The sequence below is a fragment of the Manis javanica genome, chromosome 1 (assembly GCF_040802235.1).
Source record: "Manis javanica isolate MJ-LG chromosome 1, MJ_LKY, whole genome shotgun sequence".
Lineage (NCBI taxonomy): Eukaryota > Metazoa > Chordata > Mammalia > Pholidota > Manidae > Manis > Manis javanica.
The window spans coordinates 21,059,581-21,077,792 of NC_133156.1; the positions used below are offsets into that span (position 1 = coordinate 21,059,581).

Below are 18,212 nucleotides of genomic sequence, written 5' to 3' on the forward strand. Positions count from 1 at the left end.
CATGGCCCAATGACAAGTCTCAGCTCTCTTCCAAGTCTGCTGGCCTGGGAGAAAAGCTGGCCACTTCTAGACTGACCATGAAGATGTTTTGGTTCTCTCCTGCTCAGGAGAAGCAAATGGACTTTGGGAGGTGTGTACGTTATGTGAACAGGACACGGGAAGTAGCGGACATGTGTGTGAGAGGAGAGAGAGACGAGAGAAAATTCAGATTCAGTCACCTGTCTCCTTACGACACTTTTTATAAACAGCATACTATTATGTCATCTATCTCAGAAAGATTGCATGCTTCCCCTTCATATTTCTTGAGGCATTAAATTGCATTTGTTTAAAATACCGTTGGACATAATACGATCACAGCTCTGAAAAATGACATCTGTTGAGTGCATGCCAGTGAGGCACGTGTGTTGACTTGGATTCAGCCATGGGATTTGAAGTCATGCTTAATAGCTTTAAGTCAGAAGTTTAATAAATGTAATGCCTTTATTATTATAGTAGGCAAATCAGTTTAATATTCTACATATTGGTTAAAAAAATGTTAGTATGGAACCAAGTTCTAAGCAGGAAGCCAACTCATTAAAAAAATAATCTGCTTGTGGAATCTTGCTGCTCAAATGAGAAATTCTATTGTCAGTAAATACAGTAAAACTCTGAAAGAATTCAAATCTGTGTAGTATATCAAAAGTTGAGGACTACACTGTTGGCATATCTTTTAGAATGGCACCATATTTATCTCTTAGAATGACTGAGTAAACCTCAGTAGCAAAAGTATTCTTTTCTTCAAAATCACAAACTATTTTGAAATCCAATGGTTATAAAACATTATAGTCATTATCTTTCTTACATTTTGCTTTTTTTCTCATTGTTTATGTAAACATTCTACTATTCTTCACTTTTTCCTTAGCTGGGTGGAAAGGTAGCATTTACTTTAAAATTTTGATTTGTATTCAAACTTTGGAAAACATTATGTGGTATCATATTTCAAAATATTGAGTGAGGAGTGACCAGCTGAAGAAACTGGGTTTATTTTTGGATTTACTAAAAAATGTGGCTAAGCCTCTAAAGATTGTTTATAGAAATAGGAACTTAATCATCTCAGGAGCTTTTTCAGAGCTAGAGTTTCACATGGGAAGAAAAATTCCTGAGATATTGTTCTTTCCCTTTCTCTTCCCCACTGACATGGCCTGATTTATGAGGCTCAGGCAGATTCCGGTGAACTGTTTTGGGGACAGAATTTAACTTAGTTCCCCCCATGCAAGAAAACTGCCCTTTGACAGCAGAATAAGCACAGAGGCCTTGCCAGTTTAAAAGATAAAATGTCACATGTGAATTTCAAACTTAATCTGATACTTACTGTTTTTCAGGAATTCTGCATTGTTTTGTAAAATACTCTAACATTTGAAGATGAAGTACAAATGTTTAAACTTACAGACTATCTAGAAGGAAATGCCCTCTGTGTAATGTGAGGTACTTTGCTAACAGAAGTAGAAACATATTTATAACATTTGTGGTTAAAGGAAAAAGTAAAGATATAATATAGATATAATATTTGTGCTTAAAAAAAAAAGTAAAGATAGCCTTTCTTTTTATAAAAATATATTAAACTAAGAATTTTGATGTTTTTTACTCAACTATGCGTAGGGTGGTGATTCAGTCAATAATTTTAATCAAAATACACTTTCGGGAAGAGTTAGTATTATAGACTGTATTTCAAAATCTTACAATTTAAAAATGTCAGTTTTACATAATTGAGTACATGTTTATGAAGACACATTTGTGATATCTTTTGACACCTCTCAGGAATTATGGCAGGAGTTACTCCTAACTGGAGTCCTATGAACAAGCATTGTTCTTACTTTTCAGCTGCAGGAACCAAGGTATCAGAGAAGCCAGGTAACTACCCCAAACGTAACCACTCTCCCAAGAAGTAACAGAGGTCTCTCAAGGGTACTTAGTCCTCCCATCTAGGTGATGACAGACTTTCTGGACCAGTGGGTCTGGCTGCCGAATTCAACTGTAGTGACTTATTATCATGTAGTGTGTGCAGTGCAGCAAGTGTATCCATAAGCCATCCCCATGAAATATACGCTTCCAGTGTTTTGCATGTTGGAAGCAAGTCAAGGCACACGGCATGAAATTAAGAACGCCCTTCTCCCAAATTCTCTTTCTAATCCACTAAATTCACTTTCTTCAAATCAACAAGATTGGTTTTAGGACAGTGACTCTCTTAAGGACATTTCTGAAGCAAACATAATCCTTGAATAACCAAAAAATAAAATATAACTTTTAATTCAGGAGTCAAGAATGGGAGAAGAGATGGAGGAAAATGGAAAGCAAAAATCTCCTGTTGCAGGTTTAGTGATGCTGTCATACGAACTGCTTGCTACAGAATTCTTCCGTTATGACGTCGTGATGGATCAGGACCGCCCATCACTTGCAAAGCTTAGGACACAGTTGTGACTGTCTAGTTTTCTTAGGGCTTTGGGGCTATTACCAAATGACAAGGCAAAAGAATGCGCTATTCACAGGATAGAAAATGTCAGGATTTTCACCTCAGGGGTTCTGTGTTTGGACTTAATAAATACTGGTTGTACACACACACACACACATGCACACATGCACACACACACATAGATTCTTACACCTTACGGTTCTTTCAGTTAGATCTTAAACCTTGAATATGATCGTTATTATTTATGCAGTTTTGCCCTCATAGCATCCCTGTGAGTTTGGTAAAAACAAAAACATTCCTATTCCTGTTTGGCAGCTGAGGAAACTGAGTCCTACAAATAGGTACCTGATCTTCCGCAAGTTGCATAACTAGAGGCGGGTCTGAATCCCAGACTCCTCCCCCTACACAGTAACTTTGACACTTACTCAGAATAGGCTTTGGGGAAGGGGCAGAAGTTCAACCTTTTCTGGGTTTTCCGGATAAGTTTTTAGGGATGTTTAATAGATGAGAATGAATTCAGAATAGAATCTGCTGATAGAAAAATCTGCATTTCCTGGCGTGTGAATTTTTATTTTAGAACATTTAAAGGTCACTATTGTGACCTAAAGTTTGCAGTATTCTTTCCCAGGGTCATACTGTAATTCCTCAACTACCTGCGGAAATATATTTATTCTTTCTAAAGTTCGAATGAACACAGATCACATCAATCTTAAGATACCATCTTATGCTTATTTGATCAATTAAGTTAAAGGGAATTACAGACATGATAATGGAACAGGAGACTCCCATGCTATTTGTGAAACTGTAGACCAAGAAAATGCTTTGGAAGAAAAATCTGTCTGTCATGAAGCTGCAGTCACGGAGGCGGTAAGAATCCACTTGAGACTTGGCTCGACGGAAGCAGCGACTTGTAGGAATACATATGTCGCCTTGCAAAAAAAACTAGCAAACCTGGAAGTTATTCTGAATACTCAGTAAAATTAAAAAAGCTTTTTAGTGATAGCGTCAACATAACAAAATATTATGCAGCCCTTACAGTTTATAATTATAAAGTCTATAATACTGTAACTCTTCAAATGACCATTGAGTAATTAAACAGTAATCATTTTAAATGTTTACTACCGGAATATCAGTGGAGAACATGAAAATATTATATCACAACAGGCCATCCATCCAGGTATTCTGGGGCCAATTGACATATGTGAATTCATAGTTACAATCTATTACGTCAAATTCTGAAGTTAGGAAATGTGCCCCCATTATTGGTGAAGGAGCTTGTGTATCTGAGTGTATGTAGCAAACACCTGGGGATGCAGCTAAATAAACTGTCTTCCATTTCTTTCTGTTTTCAACCTTTACGTCATCATAACAGTAACTCGATATAATGATTGTCCACAGCTAGAAAGCACACCCTCCTTTGACAGCTGCCTCTGTGAATTCTAATCCCAGACCTGGTACTCTGGAATTGTGAGAGATGGAAAAAGCATGCATTCTTTTATCCTTTCCTAATCGAACGTATTTTTATCTGACTCCTTCTCAGCCTTCAGCTCTCTAATTTTCCTGTAAAGCATTCTAACAGGAAACTTCCCCTGTCCCCTTTCAGTTTTCTCTTTAAGGAGCTCCCCTAGTTCTTTATTGTGGTGTGAAAGCCAGCCCCACACAACTACCGTAGGGATGTCCCACCCTCCACCCTAAGGACTGTCAATCACTCTTCAACTCCAGGCGCAAACCTCATTTCCCATCTACAGTGGCTCCCCACGTCACGTGGCAAAGCCGCGCTCTTCTCTGTGCTTCTAGCCTCAGCTTTACAAACAGCAAGGATGCTGTGTTCTGATCATTTGCTAATGGGAGAAGCTCCATTAGTAGAGAAGGAAGCCTTCAAATCAAGAAGGGTGTCACTGATCCTTGCACCACAGTGCCTGCCCAGGGTCGGACATGTGGCTTAAGTTTAACGAATCATGAAATGAATGATTAGATACATGGGACAAAGAAGCTCCTTTTTATCTGAGGATCAATTAAATAGCATTCTGAGAAAAACTCCTATAAATAATCCCCAGTGGGCCCTTTGCATTCTTTTAGAACATTCTTTTATCCTAGCATTAATTTAAATCCCTGTGGCACCAAGAAAAATTTTCAGCCAGGCTTTCACAATTTTAAACACGAGAAACCAGCTAAGTGATCGCTGTGAACATTCCTTTCAAACCTTTAGGGAAATGTACTTAGATTGAAGAGATTCACAGGAACCACCAATTTGAAGCCGTTATTCTTAAAGAATTGTTTTCAGAAAAAGAAAGTTGTCAGTATACTATGTAAGCCATCATACAGTTGTAAAGTTTAATGGGAAATAGACATTTTTCAATAAATCACTGAAATATTAAAGTCAGCAGCACTATCTTAAGTATGTTTAGTCACTCCGATTTTTTGGCCTCAAGTGATGACGCAACATTAAGACAGGTAGAGAAGCATAAGAGAGCCTCAGTCCTCATTAAAACATTTGTGAGATGGAAAAAACATGTATTCTTTTATCCTGTTCCTAATGGAACATATTTTTATGTGTTTTTATATTTAAATGTTTATATTTAAAACGTTTTTATTAGTTTCTGGTTGGTTTGTTCTAAGCTCAAGGCCTCAACATCAGATCCAAGATATCTAAGAATTCGGATATGGGATCAGGTGGCAGGATTTGCTGAATAGGAGTTCGCTTTTTCTCCAGGATCAAAACTGGTTGCAGCCTCCTCATCTGACCTCTCCCATGACGCGGCCACACAGTCTGAGGGTTCTGCCTCCTGGTTTTGGCACGGAGACTGGGGCGTCAGACACGACACGTGTGTTGGCCTTTATGACGTATCCGGTCCCCAGCCAGACATCTGTTGTCTCTCTCTTTGACTGCCTTTCGCTGCCCAGTTTTCCATCTGCCAAGATCCTTCATTCCTATGCCACTGAAAGCTATAAATAGCAATTTGACATAATAGAAGAAGCTGCAAAGTCACTTCGGTACACGGACTGTCGGTTAAGGACGAGGATTTCAGATTTTTATTCCATATTTAACAAGTGAGTCGTCAGACACAGGGAGAAGGCGCCCTTTGTTCTGACTAGGAAAAGCACAAGTCTTTGCTTGAAGGTAACCTTTGACTTTGGGCCTTAAGGCAAAGTCATTATCGATAATTAGCTTGGAGTTACGGCAAGGATTGCAAAAACAGAAATAAGAACACTGTGTTGGAAAACAAGGTTTGAGTACAAGCATTAAAAGATTATATAAGCATATTCAGCTTACAGAAAAAAGCAAGCATGCTTGGCAATAAAATTGATTGCTGGTGACATGGGAACCAGGGTAAAGATATTATTACCTCAAGGAGTTATAATAAAATGGTGAAGTCACATCAGGCGCCGAACCAAATATTTTTAATCTGTAGGAGAGCACCAGATACACTAGAATGCAGATCCTGGGAAGGGGTGTTGCCTACAATGGCTAAATGCTGTTCAGCCTACCTTTTTTCAGTGAGGGCTGCAGAACTGTTCAGGTCATCGAGGTCTGTGTGTGCCAGATCCTTGTCTTTAAAAGCACGACTCTATAAGGTACCAGAACTATGTCCATGAAAGAGATTGTACCTTTTAAATGGAAGTGTGTAAACTAAATTGTCTGTTATTATTCTTAGTTTCATTCCAAAATTATATATCATATGGATAATATGGATATGCTATTTTCAGTGGTTTTAGTTTAGAAAAAACTTTTCTTAAAGTGCTAAAAATTTTGGTAAATGTCAGTCCTTATTAGTCACATTTCCAGAGGTTTAGCTTGATTCTCTATTTACTCTCAAAACAACTGTAGTTACCTTTTAAAAACTAAGCAGATCTTTCCTAGGCCATTTAAAATGCCATAATTTCAAATCAAATATTGATTTGTGGCATATATTACATAACAATAATATCCTATTATAGCTCTTTAAGTTTACTGTGTGTGGCTGGGAGAATTGGAGGTGGCATTCAATGGTCCAGGACACAGTTGTAATTGGTATAATTCTATATTTGCTAAAACCTGGGAGAATACATCAGAAAACAAAAATGCGACGTAAGGGAAGGGTCAGAGTTTCTATTACTAAAAAGATTCCTTGTTCATTTATTTATTGAACTAGTCAACAACTTTTTGGAGCACCCGTATGTTTCAGGTGTCTACTGGGTTCTGGGAAAATAACAAAGAACATAATAGCCATGATCTTAGACCTGAGGTTCTGACCAGTACAGATGATGAAATGGTAGAAAAATGAACATTTATACTTTGTTTAAAAGTGTATGGAAGTGACCAAGTTTAGGGTAGAGATGCAAGTCTCAGGGAAGAACTCTGAATGGTGCTATTTAAACTTCAATTGAGGATGAAATGAAGCTGTCTTGGGACGAAGGGAGGAAGAAATGCTTCAGGCGGCGGGAGCGGCTGTGTGGGGGCAGCAAGCTGTGTGTTCGGGTGGCCGGGACAGCTGGACCTCAGCTAGCAAAGCGGGGAGCAGTGCAAGGCGCCGGGGAGGGAGACGGGAGCGCTGTGCGCAGAGCCCCAGAGACCCAGCGCGGTGCTGAGGCTCTGCTCTCAGGGAAAGGGAGACCCCAGATCCTTCTAGAGCCCGGGAGTAGCTTGTTCCGATTTGTCGTGCGAAGACAACTCTTGCAGCTGTAGAGAATCGGGGGGAAGCAGCTCAGGGCAAATAGGGGGGCCGATGCAGTGAGACAGACGTGCTGTGGGGAGAAGAGCACAGACAGGCTGCATGTGATCTCCGTCTACAGGGCTGCCTGATGGACCAGCTCGTGGGAAAAGGGAAAGGAAATTTTAAGCATGATTCTGGGGTTCTTGGCCCGTGGAGAGTTTGGGGTCGTTCACTGAGACGGTGAAGACCTGAGGAGCATGGGAAGGGCTTAAGGGAAGAAATGAAGAGGTCATTTCGGACATGTCATGGGCGGTCTTACCTCTTTGGAATGTGTGCACGGGAAGGCCAGCTGCCTGGGCTGCTTATCTGCGCTTCCGCCGCAGCCTTTGGAGTCAGAACTGGAGCAAAGCGAGGTTCTGGGCTTTGCAGTAATTGGTGTTGTGACCCTGAGCCAAGTGACTGAGCCTTTCTTAGCCTCACTTTCATTTGAAAAATGGGACAATAATAGTAAGCCAGCTAATAGGGCTCTTTTGAAGATTAAGTAAGATAATTTGTGGAAATAGGATCATTCATGCAGCACAGTTCCTGCTGCCTGGTAATGTCTGTGCAGGTGCCCGCTGCTGATGTGAGGCTACGTCTGTGAGCGTTTCCAGAGCTTTGCTCCCTGGTTTTCTCTCCTCACCTCTCCTCTCCTCTCTTCATACAGATGCTGAGAAAATGTTCATTGAGTGAAAAACTAAAATTTTTCTAACACGTCGCCCCTAATGGATTGCTTTGTCTCTTGCCGCTTTCCCCTCTGATCCCGCTGTGCCGTTTCCATAGTTACCTACCAATACAAGCGTGATTTTTAAATTCCTTTTTAAAAACTTCTTGTCTTCCTCTCTGCTACTACAGTTAATTTTCTGAAGTGCAATCAGATGCCGTCTTTGTTTTCCACCTCTCAGTGGGGTCGCTTGCCGGGCCCAAGATAAAACTCAGACCCTTCTCCATGTACGTACAAGCTGGCCGGGCTACTGAGCTGCACAGCCTACTCGGCGTCCCCACGCGTCACGCCTGCCGCGCTGATTCCTGCCCTCCTGCCCAAACGTCCCCTTTCTTCCTGAATGTCGGTCCCCACGGCCTCTGCAAAACATTCGGTACAAATGGTGCGTTTTCTCCCTGGCTTCTTCCAACCTTGTTCTTAGCATCAGACAGCACCTCCTTTGTGTTCCCATAGCCACTCCTATTTGTAGCCAGGAACGACATTCAAAATAGGGATCTGAATAATAGTTATGTAAGAAATCATGCTAACTGTAAAGTTATGTGTACAACCACATAAAGGTGTATATGTGTATATACATTGAAATGGCTTACCAAGTGATATAAGTGGCGCACAAATAATTCATATACAGTAAAATGTGTAAGGCTGTTAATATACTAGGCATATACCTACATATTTTTTATAGAAGTGCTAACAAGTGTAATGTCACAGTACAAATCACTCATCAAATCACTGATAATTAAAAAGCTTTTACTCGGATGTCACCCTTTATTGAAAGCAGCTTTCGCAGGCTTAGGTATACCTCCCGGGCGGAGATTCGACATGGGATGGAGCCTTCTAGTAACTCTGCCCTTGGACTGGTTGTTTATTGAGTGACTTGTAACCCCGACTGCTAGAAAACTGCCCTTAACATCAGTGATTCTGTCTCACAGTGCCAACTCTACTCTCAGCTTTTCCTGAGCTGAATCAGTTACATTCCAGTTATTCCCAAGTCTTATAAAATATGTAAGACTCATTTATACATGAAAATCATAAAAAGCATTCACTAGAATGCAAAGTGTAAAAAGGTGGGACGTCATCCCCCAGGGCCCGTGGGTGGCCGTGTGACGTCTCGGTTAGCCGTGTCCGCTCCTTCGGCCCCTGGGGCTTGAATCCCGGCCCTGAGAGAGTTTTGAACACTCTTTCTGTTTCCCTTTCTGTCTCCCCGTTGGTCAGCGCGACACATCCGCCGCTTTAACCGCCAGCATTCTGGCGAGGAACATACCGCCTTGTCCGGGAGCCCCGGACACGCATGTGCGTTTCTAGAGCTTCTCCCTGCTTTTTCATATTCACGCCTCCTCGTCCAGAGCTCCGTCTCTGCATGGCAGCTAGTAGGACATCAGCAAGTATTTGTGGAGTGAAGTCATGAATAAACGGGGAACATAAATCACTTCTGGTTTCCATTTCCTCTTAAAGTTGCATGTGGATTAACTTCAAAAGTCAAGAGACGAATCTAAAGGAAAATAGAATGGTCTTACCAGTTTTTAAAAGATGTAAAAGAAGCAAAAGTTTGCGTTTCCTTCTGGACATCTTTCAAACACACATAGGTGTGTATATACATAAGCATCCCCAATGTGCTTTCCTTGACTTTCACGGGAACGTCAAGCTCTTTGTCTTTCTTATTATCAAAGGGAGTTTCTCCTCCTGCACATAGGCATCTGGGTGTGTTTCCAGCTTAGAGATCTGGTTTTTAGACATTTCAGCACTTAGATGCTGCAGTTTCTTTGACTTAATTGTCATAATAAACATGCTGACTGTTAGTGATGCATGTTCCAGGCGCCGTTGAGCATGGAATGAGGTTATACTCCTGCTGGAATAGATTCACTTCACTCCCACCTTCACTACATCGCTTTGACAAAGCCAAGACAACCGCCAGCCCCATCTCCATTCTAAGTATGTATGTGATAAAAGGCAACATCCACGAGAAAAGGTACAAAGCCGATTAAATAACATATCTGTCTCACTTAATTTGGGAGAAAAATGACATGTAAGTGATAAAGTAGATGAGCAAGGCTCTTTACGCTGGAAGTTTTCTAAGTAACATTGTAAAATGATGTGATAAACTAAAAACACCTAAAAACAAAGCATTTTTTAAGATGTCCATCTTTATGAGTCTATTTTCACCTGCTTGATTAAATGGTCACTTTATAAATGTACCTAGTGAATATGGTGAGACCATCCATTTTGGAGTCTTTAGAATTATAGATACTATATATAATATTTAATTTTGAGATTTAGGAGAAGAGATCGTCTTTTAAGTAGAATTTTTCTAAAGTTTGGATGTGTGGATCAAGTGACCAGTTTATTATATTCGTGTACAGATAGTTTTAAAAGCAATCTTAGTACTGACTACAATATTGAAAATCATCTTAAGAGTTTTTCAAGGCATTTTTTTTTCTATGAAAATGGCTTTCTATGAAAAAAATTGAGTCCATGTAATTATAAAACATGGATTAAAAGGAGCATTTGACACTTTGTTATTACTATTCACAAACATTTATCGTGACCACAAATAGCTTTAAATATAATGGCTTACTTGGTGAATTTCTGAGCCCCAGAGTTAAGGAATTAGATGAAATAGGGGAGGCTGGGAGCGTGCAGGGTACACGCAGGCTGTGGTTAAGCACTCACTTGAGATACTTCAGAAAAACACGGTTCTGCCTTGGTAGGTGGTTGCTTAGTCCGTGGTGACTGTGTTACTTGGCCCACATATTTTTTTTTTATTGTGAGTAGTAGATGCAATTGAACACATAAGGAAGGCTCCTTTGAATTGACAAGATACTTTAATATAGGTTCTGCCATATTCTTATTTCTTCCCCAAGGATAATAGAGCCATAAAGACCCCCATCTAATATTTTAAAGATCACTTAGTATCTTTATTAATTAGAATTCAGAAAACATTTTGCATGCATTTCGATTTTTATCCCATCAGTTACTTGAGGTAGGTAGGTGTGCGCGCGCGCGCGCACACACACACACACACACACACACACTCACATACATAAACACACTCTTCATGGGGGTGATCCTAGTGTGTCTCCCTTTGGCAACGAGTGTTGCACTTTAATAAGTCAGTCCCCTTTTCCTACTTGTTCCAAAAATTGGCCTCTTAAGCAATCATATTTAAAAAGTCTGAAAATATTTTCTGATATTCTGAATTATTCCTAGATAATAACTTGATTGGGGCATTCACAGTGACCACGTCAGACCCGATTCTTCCGTCGTCCTTTTAAGGATACGGCTGTTCTCTCGATCATCTAGACATCTTTTAACCTTCCTCCCCCATCATCCACCTCGTTCGTCCTCAGAACCTGCTATCCTTTATTTGCACAATCTCATTTGATGCCTTCTCTCAGGCATCCAGGGTGCCGCCCGCCCGTCACCCTGCGTTACCCACTTCGTCTAGTAGCTTTCTAACTCATCTGCTCTTTCCAGTCCAGCTCCTCTTGAACAAAAGGCTTCACGGAGGAAGGCCCTGCGTGAGGATGTAATGGGAGCAGTGGTGGGCGCGGGAAGCTGAGGCCCCGCTCCAGCTGGGCTGCCTGCTCACGGAGCAGCATCCGTCCCTGAAGCGTTTGTTCAGGTTTAAGTCATTTACACGTTTGTGTCCTCATCTGTAAACATGGACATCATTCTAACAGCAGTCTCCAGCAATGGCACAGAGACCCGGGGAAATCACAGTCAGTCGCGCAATGTAGCGGATCCGTGAGGGGCACTGTGTCATCAACGCCTCTTTCCTTGGCTGCAACACCTTTCTTTTGATCACTCAGCTGCTCAGAACTTTCAATTTTCTGCCTTTTTCTACTGACTGGCTTGTGCCATATGCTTACTAGCCTCCTGTGTGTGCTGAAGGCCCAGCTAGGCCGATGGCTCTGACCCATCTCTCTTACCGTCCCCTTGTTTACCTAGATCCTCCCTCAGATGGACTTCTCACCACTACACCTAATTATAACATCACAAGTCAACAATTTATTCACGTGATACCCTTTTAAAGTGTGATTTCATGTTTCTCTACTTACCATTAAAGCACCCCTTGTAAGCCTTCAATCCTAAGAGACTTGTCAGGTCTCTCTATCCCAAACCAGCCCCCCTCTGTCTCTGCCAGTGGCCCTCGCCTGCAGGGACCCGTCCCCTCGAGGATATTTGACAATGTCTACAGACATTTTTGACTCACCCGCCTGGGTAGAGATGCCAGATGCTCCTAAACATCCTTCAGCGGACAGGACGGCCTCCCACAGCAGAGCCGTCCAGCCTAAAACGGGCCTCTGTGGCCTCTGTTGAGAAACTGTCTGCACGACTCACAGAATCTATCCTGAGCCACCGGCCTCGTAGCTGCTGTGCTGTGATTCTGACTGTGCGGCAGCGGCCCTGTCACAGCCGTACCTGGGCCTCGAGCAGCGCCCAGCACGGGGCCGTGTACATGGCGGCCAGTCGGTAATACGCCCAAGTGAGTGAGCTTGCTCAGTAAACATTTCTGGTGAGTGAAGTACTGGGCCTCATGTCCGTAGGTGGTGGGAATGAAATTAGGATATGGGTTAAGAGATGTGTCCATAGGGCAAGGAGGCTGTAAGAAACTCATTTACAATCAGATCAGACATATAATTATCAGATGCTCCTGCAAGTGAAGGTTCCCTTATTGGTCAAAAACATTCAATTCTGTCTTTAATGCTGAAAGGTGTGAGATTGGTCAAGTATGTGTTCAAAGGTTATCTTTGTGGGTTTCAGGACAGCTCTTACAGCCTCATCTCTAAAATGTTGAAGCCATGTTTACTGAAACCTGCTTGTGAAAGGGCTTCCATGAGAGAGACAGAGACCAATCCCATAAAGGGAGGAAACCTGCACCCAGAAACCCCATCACACGTGGCAATGCTTTCCCTGTGAGCAAAACATGGGGAGGGTGGGTGAGAGGCAGGCTGGGTCCCTTTGCTATTGCCAATAAATACAAAGCAGAATCCTTCTCTAGATAAAGCAAGAGGGCTCAGTAGGACGCATCCAGGGGCAGAGGATGTGTGCAGTCCTCACTGCCTACCTCGGAGTCCTCCTGACACCCGGACACAGCACGGGGGATCTACAGGAAGGTCTGATCTCCAATAAGCCTAGTAGCTAATGCTTTGTTTCTAGATCCTAGTCACGTGTTTAATATGCCAGCAATCACTTCTAATGAGCCAAGGTGTTCTTTTTTAGTTGAAGGCATCTGTTTTTCACAAAATAGTGCAATTTAAAAGTCCATAATGCCCCTATTAATTGGCTTAGAGACATTCCTATTTCAAGATCCATGGCATTATAGAGAGGATTCAGGACCTACAGCCCAGAGAACATGTTTACATCCTACCTAATCATTTATTACCTGACATTTTGGTCAAATTCCTTAATTTTTCTCATCTCCAGTTGCCCCCATATGCATAAAAATAATTTTTGCATTAAAGAATTTATTTAACCTTAACCTAAGCTTAAATTAAGTATGATCAATGATAATTTGTTCTAAACTATAAAGTGCTACGTGAATATAAAATTCTTACTTGAAATAATTTGTGCTTAGAACTTTTGCATTCCAAAGTTAACATAGTAAATCAAGATTTACTATGTTGTTGATTTAAGACGGTTATTTACAAGAGAGCCAACGATTTCTTCTAGAATAGTTGAAGGGGACAACAGGGAGATGCGACCTTTTCCCTAGTTTCATATCCTGCCTAAGTGGGGCGAAAGAGTCCTTAAGAAACCTAGAAATAAATTCCTCCTGGTTGGAGTCTTTGGACACTTGCTTTTTCTGCTCATGACAAAGACCTTCTCGAAGGTCGGCTACCTTTCCTGGGCTACCAGCTTTGCCCGCTTTCCTGGGCCCATCCCACCAGCAGCTGGTGCAGTGTACTTGGCTGATTTCATCTGAGAGCAGATGCATAAGCAAAATTCTTATCTGCCTGCTCCCAGCTGCTCCTGTACCCCTGACACCACTGGGACTCGTCTCTGCGGTTCCATAACGTCAGCACAGCCTGTTGTCAGCCCAGACCTTCTATCGTATCTTACTTCTTCCTCCCCTTTCCGCATCCCTATCTCCACCCTGTTGGTTGAGGAATCACACTGCCCTTTCTTGTCCTCCCAGTGCACAGATGCACTCGTGCACACACATGCTTGCATACACACGTGTGCACACACACACATAGACACACTCAGTTTTGAAGCAGATGCCTTCTTTATTTGTTCCCAATGGTGTGCATCCTGGTAAAGAGAGCTCTTATTGTAAATGGCTTTCAATATCTTAAAGTTGGAACCATGGCCAAAGTCTGACAGTAAAAGGAAGATACGGTGTGGCTGGCGGTGAGATGCCTCCTGAGTGAAAGAGAGCTGCCACGTCATAGGAATCTTCCTGCCTTCGGAAGTTCTCAGGTCAGGACTGAATGGCCATTGCTGAGGGTGTTAAAGCTGATGTTTACATGGGATGAGACCGGATTCGACATTAATTCTAAGTTCCTATGATTCAACCCTCACTTGAGAAAGTGACCTTTCAGACAAAGATGGTTGAGTCCTTATCTGGATACATGAAAGAAATAAGAGCTTTTCCTTGACATTCCTACTTGACCACCTGAAAGACTATTACAGTGAGTTTTCATTAACAGGATTTACTCATGGTTTTTTTTTTTAACACAAATACATGCTCATTGTGGGAGAGTTAGTGAATACGTAGCTGAAAGTCATGTGAATCTTCAACTCACCAAGTGGAGAGTCGCGATCGCCACTTAGCTGTGCGTCTCTCCACGTCACACGTCTCAGGGGCCGCATGCAGCATATACTAGTCTGCACACCAGCTTTCACATTTCATAGTGTATTCTGAACATCTTCCTAGAGAACAAATGTAGATCTACGGTCGTTTTTAATGATCACTTTGTGTCCTGCTGTATAATTATAACCTATGCTTTATCTTAAACAGTTGCAGACATTTTTTTAAAAGTTTATGTTAAGGAATGAGCTATGAAATAACTTTAATGCAATTAACATTGCTGATTATGGCACCCCTACTCCAGGAACAAAAAGATATTTCTGGATCCATGTGTATTCTCTCTTCCTCTGCGAACAGGTGGAACCAAGCTACATTCTCGCTGCTTCGAAGAGCTGAGGAGACAGAGGGGCCCTTCAGCATTCCTTTCCCTTTTTAATATTAATGGAAGGAAAGTATGGTTTATAATGACCTTTTGAACTTTGAATTCCTAGCATGCTTATTCAGAGCATCTACTAGCTCAGAAGTCATTTTATATCCTCCAGTGATAAGCTATACATAAACAGAGTTTCTTTAGTATTTGCTAATGGCAAAATCTTACTCTAGCAGCTTCTTTCTCTCCCTTTCCTTCACTATAAAAGATTACATTAATACATTTAATACATCCATGCAATCTATGAGATAATTACTTGTTAATTGCATACTGTCAGTTTTTAATGTACAATCACTGCAAGATTTATGATGGCAGGTCAGTAGTGAGCCAGCAATAAATAAGGTGGGGAACAGTGTGTATTCAATACTTCCTTTGTGACAAGCCATTTACCCAAGCTAACTCACTGTATGATTGTAAGAGCAGTCAGCGATTTGTATTGTCCCATTTTATTTAGGGAGAAAGTGAGACTCCAAGAATTAAAATAAATTCCTTAGAGTCACTGTATTAATTTCTCATTGCTGCTATAGCATATCACCACAAACCTAGGGACTGAAAACAACACAGGATTGTCTTAGAGTTTAGAGGTCAGAGTTCTAAAGCAGGGCTGCCTGAGCCAAAATCAAGGTGTGGGCAGGGTGTCCCTTTGGAAGCTGTAGAGAATCCGTTTTCTTGCCTTTTCCAGCTCTTAGAGGTTGCCTGCGTTTCTCGACTCCTGGTGCCTTCCTCCCACCATCAGAGCCAGCAGTGTGGCTGGCATCTTCAGAAATCTCTCGAGCGCTGACCTGCATAGATCTTCTACTTCAAAGGGCTCTTGTGATTTCACTGGGCTCGTGCAGAAAACCCAAGAAAATCTCCCCACCTCACAGTTAGCTCAACAACAGCTGTAGCTCATATGCAGTGTTAACTCCCTTCACCACATTAGCTAACGGCCACAGACCCCAGGGACTAGGACATGAGTGTCCTTGGAGAACCATTACTCTGCCTGCCCGCGGCCTCCTTTTTACAAGAAATAAGCCGAGTGATGAGTTAAGTCCAGGTTTGCCCACATGTTGGTGAAATTCAAGGGGCTCAAGATACCTCCTCCTCTGTGAGACTATCTGAGCTGCTCTCTTCCATAATACCTTAAATTCCATCATTAGAAATAGTTTCTTTGAGGTGCATAGGCAAAGGTAATCGAGAATCCCCAAGTAAAATTCACACATTACAGGTCCTCAGGAGAAGACCTACCAACAGCTTATTGACGAGACAAGGAACATTTCAGGGCAGGAAGTAAGAGAAAAAGGGGAATAAAGAAGGTCATTAAAGGGGACATGGAATGATGCCAATTTTCTTTCTGGCCTATTACATCATTTAGCCCAAAGCCAGTCCCCATTCCTTCCTTAGGAATATGAGCCATGTGCACGCAGCGTTGTGACTTTTCTTTGATGTATTCTTAATCTTTATTTACTACCATCTTGTTGATACTTGACAGTTTAAATCTAAAGGAAACCAACTGGCTCACTATCAACTGAATGGAGATGGAGGCTTGTCTACAGAGATTGGCACTAAATGCAGCCCATTCAGTGGGACCACGTTTCATTGAATTCTTACTCTGTGCAAGCTGCACTGCTTGAAGCTATAGGACCGACACATGCTCTAGCACATTCTAATCCTGTCTGTCATCCGGGGTAGAACCTGACAGGCACACTCCTAGGTTTATAAATTCAGACCACAAGTAATGCAAATAAATTAAAGAAAAAGTTATCTGACTCATGCCCTATGAAACTAGGTACCTGGAATGTTGCACGTACCAGGCTGCACTTCAGAGCCTGAGTTGGACCAAGGTAGGGGTAGGTTTGCAGCCATAGCCTAAGGGGCTGAGAGTTCACATAAATTGCCAGTTGGAGATGCTGATTTTGTGCAAGTCCTTGCAAAGTGTTTTGCAAATACTTTATGAGGTAAAATGACCAAGGAGCCATCGAGCTCAAAAGAGAGAGAAAGACTGGATGCAGACCACTTGGGGCCTCTCAAATGAGGAGGGAATGTTAAGGTACCTGGCAGGTTCCAAAGAAGGAGGCCTGTTTCCAAGATGAATTATTACCATCTTCGGTGCAGATGTTACTTGGTTCAGGCTATCCTCGAAAGTGGATGTATTCAGCGATATTTCTGATCATGGCTTTTGATGGCTTTTGATGAAAAGAGGTGCTGTGACTATTGCAATAACCATGTGTTTGTTAGGTCCAGAAGAAACCAATGATTGTTGGCTGACAGTATATTGAAATTGCTCCCAGACGCTGCTAGAGTTTGAGGGAAGGTAGACAAACTGACAAGATAGCAGAGGAAAGGGAGAAACGAAGAGAGAGACATTTGGGAAGGTGAGAAGGAGCAACCCCAGCGAAGGAGGTGTCTCGGAGGAGGCCAGGAGCTGGAGGGAGGGCGTTGGGTCTGGGGGGCCGAGTAAGCCCCTGGGAGTGGGAGAAGCAAGTCCTACCGCACAGCCGCGTAGCCGGCGCTGCGTGTGTCGTGCGACAGCGACAGCTAATCCTTAATGCCGGGCAGTCCCATCATCTGGGCAGACCAGACGCGTGTGTCAGAGATGGCACCTGCTGCTACTGACCCAAAAGGCAGCCTCCAAACCAATTTTATACGAAAGAGTGGTTGGCCAGGCGATGCATATTCAAGCAGCAAGGTATCAGCAAATCGTGATGCTGCAGGAAAAGAAAGCATTAACTTCATAACTTACAGACTTTTTAAAACCCCCTCAACCCAAGCCTCTGCCAGGACTACGAATCTCTGGAGGGAGAGCTCAAGCATCGATCTTTTTCTTTTCACCTCTCATGTAATTTCTATATGCAGCTAAGACTGAGCAACACTGACTTAAAGGTAGTTGGTTCAAAAATCCTTCCTGGAATCATGACGTCTTTTCTTTTTTTTAATACTTATTTAACTGACTAAGCTAAGTCTGTGTTGCTTAAGCAGTGGTTCTCAATTATAGCGCACATCAAAATAGTCCGGAGGGCTTGCTGGAACAGATGAGGGTGCCCCACCCCGAAGCGTCTGATTCAGTAGGCCTGGGGTGGGTGGGGCTCAGGCACCGCCAGTGTTCCTGACCTGGGAAGCACGTTTTGAGAACGTGTCTGTTCTAGCGAGATGATGTAAAGATAACCAAGCAGCGTGTATCTCTCCTGGTGTTTTTTCCATCCTAC

At 42.3% G+C, this 18,212-nt stretch overlaps 1 protein-coding gene across 1 annotated transcript in view; it reads left to right on the forward strand.

The window, feature by feature from the left end:
* The window catches only part of FREM2 (FRAS1 related extracellular matrix 2), a 138,791-nt gene that overhangs the window by 11,128 nt on the left and 109,451 nt on the right, over positions 1 to 18,212 (forward strand). The window lies entirely within an intron of this gene.